Raw genomic sequence first — 9,312 nt, 5'->3', positions numbered from 1 at the left:
GTGAAAAACTTCTCTGGCACAGGGTTCAAGGCAGATCAAATCAATACACAGAGCATTGAGGTGGAACAAGGTAAACCAATAACGGAATGCAGAGTAAAGTGTAAAAGCTACAGAGAGAGTGCAGTGCAGAAAAGCAAGAAGGTGCGAGGTCATAATGAGCTACATTGATGGTCATCAGCCTCCACTCAATCTCTTGGCCTCTGCAGCAGTCTGGAACAATTAATTCCTCAGATTCCCCAGCCTTTGGTTAAAGAAATTCCTCCTCATCTCTGTTCTAAAGGAGGTGTCCTTCTATTCTGAGACTGTGCCCTCTGGTTCTGAATTCCTCCGCAATAGGAAACATCCTCTCCACATCCACTCTATCTAGGCCTTTCAATATTTGATAAATTTCAATGAGATTTCCCCCACCCACCTCATTCTTCTACATTCCAGAGAGTACAGGCCCAAAGTCATCAAATGCTTCTCATATGTTAAACCTTTCATTCCCTGAATCATTTTTTGTGAACCTCCTCTGAACCCTCTCCAATTCCAGCTTATACATTCTTAGATAAGGGGCCCAAAACTGCGCAGAAATTGCCAAATGTGGTCCGAACAATACCTTATAAAGCCTCAACATTAATCTCCCATCCACTACATAAATGTACTGGTTGGGCACAGGAGTGCATTCAGCCAGAGACTCATTCTACCGAGATGCAACAGAGAGCGTCATAGGAAGTCATTCCTGCCTGTGGCCATCAAACTTTACAACTCCTCCCTTGGAGGGTCAGACACCCTGAGCCGATAGGCTGGTCCTGGACTTATTTCCTGGCATAATTTACATATTACTATTTATGGTTTTATTACTATTTATTTATGGTGCAACTGTAACGAAAACCAATTTCCCCCGGGATCAATAAAGTATGACTATCACTATAACATTAAGTCCTTTGCATTGATTTCCTGTCATTGTCTCACTGAAGGACAGGGACAGTGCTGGGGAAATGTCAGAGAACACTTGATCCAGTCCTGGCCCATTCACAGATCCAGGCCATGCACTGTGAGAGTCCACTGAGCCTGAGTAACTACCTGCTCCATTTCTGAGGATGCATCAATGTCCAGCTGTCCCTGGAGAGAAAGCACTCGGTGTCCACTGGTCTCTTGGATACATTCTGGACCTGGTGGGTTCTGCAGTGAATAATAACAAGCTTCTAAACCCTGGCCTCTGTACTTCCCTCTACAAATAGATCCCTGCCTTCCTGGTCAGGAGACCACAATCAGTGCTTTCATTAACAGCATCTCCAGCTCGCTGACTATCAACGCAGATGCACCTCAAGGATGCGTGCTTAGCCTGTGGCAAAGAACTGGTTTATCGTTGTCACGCGTACAGTGAAAAACTTGTCTTGCATACAAATCAGATCGTGATTGAGGTAGAACAAGGCAGACAATAGTAGGATGCAGAACATAGCTCCTTAAGAAGATGGCAATAGGTTGTAGACTCAGCTGGCTACATCACAGGCACAGCTCTCATCACCATCGAGGACACCCTCAAAAAGTGATGCCCCAGGGAGGTGCATCCATCATTCAGCAGCCTCCCCCTGCAGGGTGTGTCCTCGCCTCATCACTGCCATCAGAGAGGAGGCCCGGGTACAGGAACCTGAAGACCCACACTCAACTCTTTAGAAACACCCTCCAATGCCCCCTTCACTACCAGGTTTCTGAATGATCCATGAATACTACCTCACTGTGACGCTCTCATTTTTAACCACTTGTTTATTTTTTATATTTCCTATTGTCCGTTAGGGTGATTTTTATGTTTTCTAATGAGATGCCGCTGCAAAAACAACAAACTTCACAACGATGTCAGTGGGCGGCAGGGAAGATGCAGTGGAGGTAGGTGATAAGGTGCAAGATCATAACAAAGTAGATTATGAGGTCAAGAGTCAAGTTGAAGTTTAACTGTCATTCAACCATATGCATGTATACAGCTAAACGAAACAGTTTAAGGTGCAAAGCTCAGTACGTACCGCCATGCTAATGAGTCTGTTATTTAGTGATACAGCATGGAATAGACCATTCCAACCCTCCAAACCATACCGCCCAACAACCCCTGACAAACTCGATTAACCCTAACTAACCTCGGGACAATCTACAATGACCAATTAACCCCCGTACATCTTTAGACCGGGGGAGGAAACTGGATGACCCAGTGAAAACCCACACGTTCCACAGAGATTCCAGCCCCAGAATCGAACTCCAAACTCCAACGCCCAACGCCCAGCTGTAACTACAATGCCACTGGGACACACACAGCACATACAGTCACAACACAACGTCAGCACCAGACCCTGGGTGGCATGGCTTGAAGACTGGTGGTGCACGGGATCTTGTCCTGGAGCCGTGCTTCTGCGAGGATAAGCACACTGTTTATCTCGGCCTGGTCCAGCCACAGCTTGCCTTCCAGGGAGCGAGCACCGGGAGCAGCAGCAATGCCAGAGCCGGCCTGCAGGGGCAGCTTCCAACCCAGCACAGATTGCAGCACGCCTGCCGTACCTCCATTCTCCCCCACACCGCCTCTGGCACCTCTTGCCCTACATGGTGGTAACAGGTGACATTACGGTACGAGGGCCTTGTCTACGCAATAGCTGAGGCCACGCAGCTCCCCTGCCATCAGTCTCTCCAACGAAACAACGAACCTGTCTTGCACTATTTTGAATCACCTAGGTCCATCGGCGTCTAGTGATCTCAAGAAAGATGTCTAAGGTGACCAGTTGCAGCGTTTGTTGGACCGAAAGAGGCCGCAGCAACCATCTTACTGCACAGAGTCTATTGCTCTGCATTTCCACACTCATTACCATGCGTCTAGACACAGGTCAAATGTCATCTCTAAATCTGACAATGGCAGAGTCGCAGATGACAAGGAGGCGCATTTAAACTAAATAGGGGGGGGTGGGTTCAACAGGTTGGAGCAGTATGGATAAAGTAAAAGAGAAAAGTCTGGACAAAGGTAAAGTAAAAGCAAAAGTTAAAACAGAGAAAAGTAAGGGTGGAGTGCAGAAAAGTCAAGTACAAAAGAGACAAAGATTACTAGATTTTAAAAGCACGATGAGTGTAAGGACACTTCATCTGAATTCCCGTAGTATTCAAAACAAGGTCAGTGAACTTGTGGCACAAATCAGTACAAAGGGGAATGATTTAGTGGCCATTACAGAGACATAGTTGCAGGGTGGAGAGGATTGGGAATTAAATATCCAAGGGTACCAGGTACTATGGAAGGATAGGCAGGAAGGTAAGGGAGGTGGGGTAGCACTCTTAATTAATGGGCGATAGTGAGAGACAATATAAGATCTAAGGAGCAGAATGCTGAATCCATCTGGGTAGAGGTCAGGAATAGTAAAGGGAAAAAAATCACTGCTGGGAGTTGTCTATCAGCCACTGAATAATAACGTTAGAGTGGCACAGGCAATAAATGGAAATATCTGAGGCATGTAAGAATGGAACAGCGGTTATCATGGGGGACTTTAACTTGCACATAGATTGGGTGAATCAAGTTGGTTGAGACAGACTTGAGGAGGACTTCATAGAAAGCATCCGTGATGGCTTTCTTGAACAGTATGTTACTGAACCTACGAGGGAATGTGCTGTCTTAGATCTGGTCCTGTGCAATAAGACAGGTAAAATTAGTGATCTTGTAGTTAGGGATCCTCTTGGAAAGAGTGATCACAGAATGAGTGAGTTTCTCTTACAGATGAAGGGTGCAATAGTTCAATCTAAAACCAGTGTATTATGCCTAAACAATGGAGATACAACGGGATGAGGGAGGAATTGGATAAGGTAGACTGAGAACACAGACTATATGGTGGGACAGTTGAGGAACAGTGGAAGACTTTCAAAGAGATTTTTCACGGTGCTCAACAAAAGTATATTCCAATTAAAAGCAAGGACAGTAAGGATGGGGAGAACCAGCCTTGGATAACTAAGGCAATAAAGGAAGGCATGAAACTAAAAGCTCGTGCATACAAAGCGGCCAAGATTTGTGGGAAACTGGAAGATTGGGAAAATTTTAAAAAGCAACAAAGAACAACTAAGCGAGCAATAAAGAAAGGAAAGATAGATTATGAAAATAAACTAGCACAAAGTATATAAAATGGATAGTAAAAGTTTTTATAATTATATGAAGTGGAAAAGTGTGGCCAAAGTGAATGTAGGTCCATTGGAGTATGAGAAGAGGGAATTGATATTGGGTAATGAGGACATGGCCGAGGTTTTGAATGGTCTTCACAGTGGAGGACACCTCTAACATGCCAAATAGAGATGTTATGGATGCGGTGGGAGGTGAGGACCTCAATACAATAACTATCACTGAAGAGGTAGGGCTGAGCAAACTTGTGGGCCTAAAGATAGACAAGTCCCTGGTCCTGATGGAATGCATCCCAGGGTACTGAAAGAAATGGCAGAGGTTATAGTTGAGGCTTCGATGATAATTTACCAAAATTCTCTGGACTCTGGGCAGGTCCCAGCAGATTGGAAGAAGGCAAATGTCACACCACTGTAGACAGAAGGCAGGCAACTATGGGACAGTTAGTTTAACATCTGTAGTTGGGAAAATGCTTGAAGCTATCATTAGAGAAGAAATAATGAGGCACCTGGAAAGAAATGGATCCATCGGGCAGAGCATGGATTCAACAAAAGCAGGTCCTGTTTGACAAACTTACTGGAGTTCTTTGAAAATATAGCAAGCGCAGTGGATACAAGGAACAGATGGACATTATTTACTTGGATTTCCAGAAGGCATTCGAGAATGTGCCACATGAAAGACTTATCTATAAAATAAGGAAGCATAGAGTTGGTAGTGATGTATTAGTATGGATAGAGGATTGGTTAACCAATAGAAAGCAGAGAGTTGGGATACATGGGTGTTACTCTGGTTGGCAATCAGTGGTGAGTGGTGTGCCACAGGCCTGCTGGGTGCTGGGCCTGCAACTGTTCACGATATACGTTAACGATCCGGAGAGGGGACCAAGTATAATGTATCTATGTTTGCTGCAAACACTAAATTGAGTGAAAAAGCAAATTGTGGAGAGGATACAGAGAGTCTGCAGAGAGATATAGATAGGTTACGTGAGTGGGCAAGGGTCTAGCAGATAGAGTACAATGTTGGTAAATGTGAGGTAATCCACTTTGGAAGGAAAAATGATAGAGCAGATTATTATTTAAATGGTGAAAGATTGCAGCATGCTGCTGTGCAGAGGGACTTGGGAGTGGTTGTGCATGAATCACAAAAGGTTGGTTTGCAGGCGCAACAGGTTATCAGAAAGGCAAATGGAATACTGGCCTTCATTGCTGGAGGGATTGAATTCAAGAGCAGGGAGGTTATGCTGCAACTATACAGGGTGCTGGTGATGCTGTATCTGGAGTACTGTGTGCAGTTCTGGTCTCCATACTTGAGGAAGGATATACTGGCAGAGATGGTGCAAAGGAGGTTCACCAGGTTGATTCCAGAGATGAAGGGGTTAGATTATGAAGAAAGATTGAGTACCTGGGTCTGTACTTGCTGGAAACCAGAAGGATGAGAGAGATCTTATAGAAACATATAAACTTATGAAAGGGATAGATAGGATAGAGGCAGGAAAGTTGTTTCCACTGGTAGGTGAGACTAGAACTAGGGAACATATCCTCAAGATTCGGGGGAGTAGATTTAGGGTGGAGATGAGGAGGAACTGCTTTTCCCAGAGAGTGGTGAATTTATGAAATTCTCTGCCCAATAAAGCAGTGGAGGCTACCTCAGTAAAAATACTTAAGACAAGGCTGGATAAATTTTCGCATAGTAGGGGAATTAAGGGTTATGGGGAAAAGGCAGGTAGGCGGAGTTGAGTCCATGTCCAGATCAGCCATGATCTTATTGAATGGCGGGGCAGGCTCGATGGGCCGGATGGCCTACTCCTGCTCCTATTTCTTATGTTCTGTGTTCTTATATATAGCAGTTTGATAAATAAATTTTAGTTTTTCATAAATAATCGGAGGAAATTTTCACACCAGTTTTTTGGGTTGCATAGAATACATTGTCCAGTGAGCCAATCACCCTGGGAACAGGACTGTATCCAGTGACTCAGTGATCCTGGATATGGTACAGTGTCCTGAGACCCAGTGACCCTGGATATGACAGTGTCCAGTGACTCAGTGTCCCTGGGTATGACACAGTGTCCAGTGACTCAGTGACCCTGGATATGACACAGTGTCCAGCAACCTTGGATACAGTACAATGTCCAGCGACTCATTGACTCTAGATACAGTAGTGGTCAGCGACTCAGTGACCCTGGATACAGTAGTGGTCAGCGACTCATTGACCCTGGATACAGTAGTGTCCAGAAACTCAATGACCTGGATTCTATAGATGTACCGTGGAGAGCATTCTGACAGGCTGCATCACTGTCTGGTATGGAGGGGCTACTGCACAGGACTGAAAGAAGCTGCAGAGGGTTGTAAATTTAGTCAGCTCCATCTTGGGCACTAGCCAACAAAGTACCCAGGACCTCTTCAAGGAGCGGTGTCTCAGAAAGGCAGCGTCCATTATTAAGGACCTCCAGCACCCAGGGCAGCCCTTTTCTCACTGTTACCATCAGGTAGGAGGTACAGAAGCCTGAAGACACACACTCAGCGATTCAGGAACAGCTTCTTCCCTTCTGTTATCTGATTCCTAAATGTACATTGAACCCTTGGACACTAACTCACTTTTTAAATATATATTATTTCTGTTTTTTGCATGATTTTTAATCTATTCAATATACATATACTCTTATTGATTTACTTATTCATTATTATTATTCTATGTTATATATTGCATTGAACTACTGCTGCTAAGTTATCAAATTTCATGACATATGCCAGTGATGATAAACCTGATTCTGGTTCTGATTCAGTACAGTGTCCAGTGACTCTGGATATGATACAGTGACTTAGAGACCCCAGATCTGGTACAGTATCCAGTGACTCGGTGACCCTGGATTTGATACAGTGTCCAGTCACTCAGTGACGCTGGGTTTGACACAGTGTCCAGTGACTCACAGTCTCTGGATTTGATACAGTGTCCGGTGACTCAGTGACCCTGGATTTGATACAGTATCTGGTGACTCGGTGACCCTGGATTTGGTACAGTGTCCAGTCACTCAGTGACTCTGGATTTGATATCGTGTCCAGTGACTTAGTGACCCTGGATTTGATACAGTGTCCAGTGACTCAGTGACCCTGGATTTTATCGTGTCCAGTGATTCAGTGACCCTGGATTTGATACAGTGTCCAGTGACTTAGTGACCCTGGATTTTATAGTATCCAGTGACTCAGAGACCCTGAATTTGATAGTGTCCAGTGACTCACTGACCCTGGATTTGATGCTGTGTCCAGTGACTCAGAGACCCTGAATTTGATATAGTGACCGGTGGCTCAGTGACCCTGGATTTGATACAGTATCCGGTGACTCAGTGCCTCAGATGAGATTTGCCACCTAACGTTGTGATCGGTTTTATAAATATCTTATGGTCTAACTGTGTGTGTGTGACAGCATTGCAACCCCATGTGACTGAGGATTCGGACACCATCCAGTCCAGTAGCTGCAGCAATGACAAAACACGATTCTCTCTCACTACCCAGAGAGGTGCTCAATAAACTTCAACTCTCCCTTGAACACTCTGTGTGTAACTGAGTGAGATCTGGTTAGAGTATTGTGTTCAGTTCTAGTTGTCTCACTATAGGAAGGTGTGGAAGCTTTAGAGAGGGTGCGGAGGAGATTTACCAGGATGCTTCCTGGATTAGAGAGACTGTCTTATGAGGATAGGTTGAGTGAGCTGGGGCTTTTCTCTTTGGAGAGGAGGAGGATGAGAGGTGACTTGATAGAGGTGTACAAGATGATAAGAGGCAGAGATTGAGTGGATAGCCAGTCACATTTTTCCCAGGGCGGAAATGGGTAAAATGAGAAGGCATAACTTAAAGGTGAATGTATGGAGGGGGATGTCAGAGGTAGAAGTTTTTTACACACAGTGATGGGGTTTGCTGTCCGAGGTAGTGGTAGAGGCAGATACATTAAGAGAATCTTAGATAGACACGTGGATGATAGATAAATGGAGGCTATGTGAGAAGGAAGGGTTAAATTGATCTTGGATGGGTTAAAAAGTCAGCACAAAGTTATGGCCTGAAGGGCCTACGTCACTGTTCCCTCTATGCTGTGCGGGTGCTCAGCTGCACCAGAAAAAGTTTACAAAATGTGAAAGATTTTCTCTGTTGTACTGCATTTCATTATACTCTTCATTAATAAATAAAATCAAAAGAATGTAATTTTTAAATTTTCAGTCTAAGTACTCATAGTACGCATATTACAGAAAAACACATTTAAAGTTTTCAGGCTGTGTAAAAATTTCCTGCTCCGAGCAATGGTGGTCCTTGCAGATGTAAAAAAGGTGAGAGGGATTGTGTGGACCTGATCCATGTAAACTTTACCCTCACACCCTAAACCTACGTATGCCCTCTAGCATATCCCTCCCACCCCACCTCGCTTTAGAAGCAGACTCTGTCGGTCCACCCTGTTGTAACTTGATACATTTCCGTCAGTTCCGTCGTGAAATCTGTAATCCAGTCTTTGACTGTCTTGTAACGAGCCGGTGATGCGATGTGAGTGCAGAGCTCAATGAACAGTGGCAACCAATTGTGTCACTGAATAGTGATACTATTACCGAACAAATAACAGCAGTTTGAGAATTTGACCTCAGTTGAGAAAGGAATCGTATTGATCAGAATCAGAATCTGGTTGAACATCACTGACATATGACGCGATATTTGTTGTTTTGTGGCAGCAGTTCAGTGCAGACATAAAGTTACTATAAATTACTCAATAAATAAATAGTGCAAAAATAGTGCTAATTTCGTTCATGGACTGTTCAGAAGTGTGTGTCTTCAGGCTCCTGTAGGAGGGGGGATCTCAATGAAGCTTCAATAGAGTGGATGGAGGGAGGATGTTTCCCACTGTGGGAGAGTCTAGGACCAGAGGGGACAGCCTCAGGATAGAGAATGAAGATAAAGAGGAATTTGTTTAGAGGAATTTGTGGAATTCATTGCCAAAGACAGCTGTGGAGGGCAAGTCATATTTAAGGCAGAGGTTGATTTTTGATTAGTCGGGGGATGAAGGGATACGGGGAGAAGGCAGGAGATTGGGGCTGAGAGGGAAATGGGTCAACCTGGGCCAAATGATCTAATTTTGCTCCTATCTCTTCTGGTCTAGTGGTATCTCCTCCCGGTGACAGTAGTAAGACAAGGGCATTGGCCTGGATGGGGAGCACAAAGCTGTTG

Source organism: Mobula birostris, unplaced genomic scaffold (assembly GCF_030028105.1).
Source record: "Mobula birostris isolate sMobBir1 unplaced genomic scaffold, sMobBir1.hap1 scaffold_420, whole genome shotgun sequence".
In the NCBI taxonomy this organism is placed as follows: Eukaryota; Metazoa; Chordata; class Chondrichthyes; order Myliobatiformes; family Myliobatidae; genus Mobula; species Mobula birostris.
Note: the sequence above shows the minus strand (reverse complement) of the source record.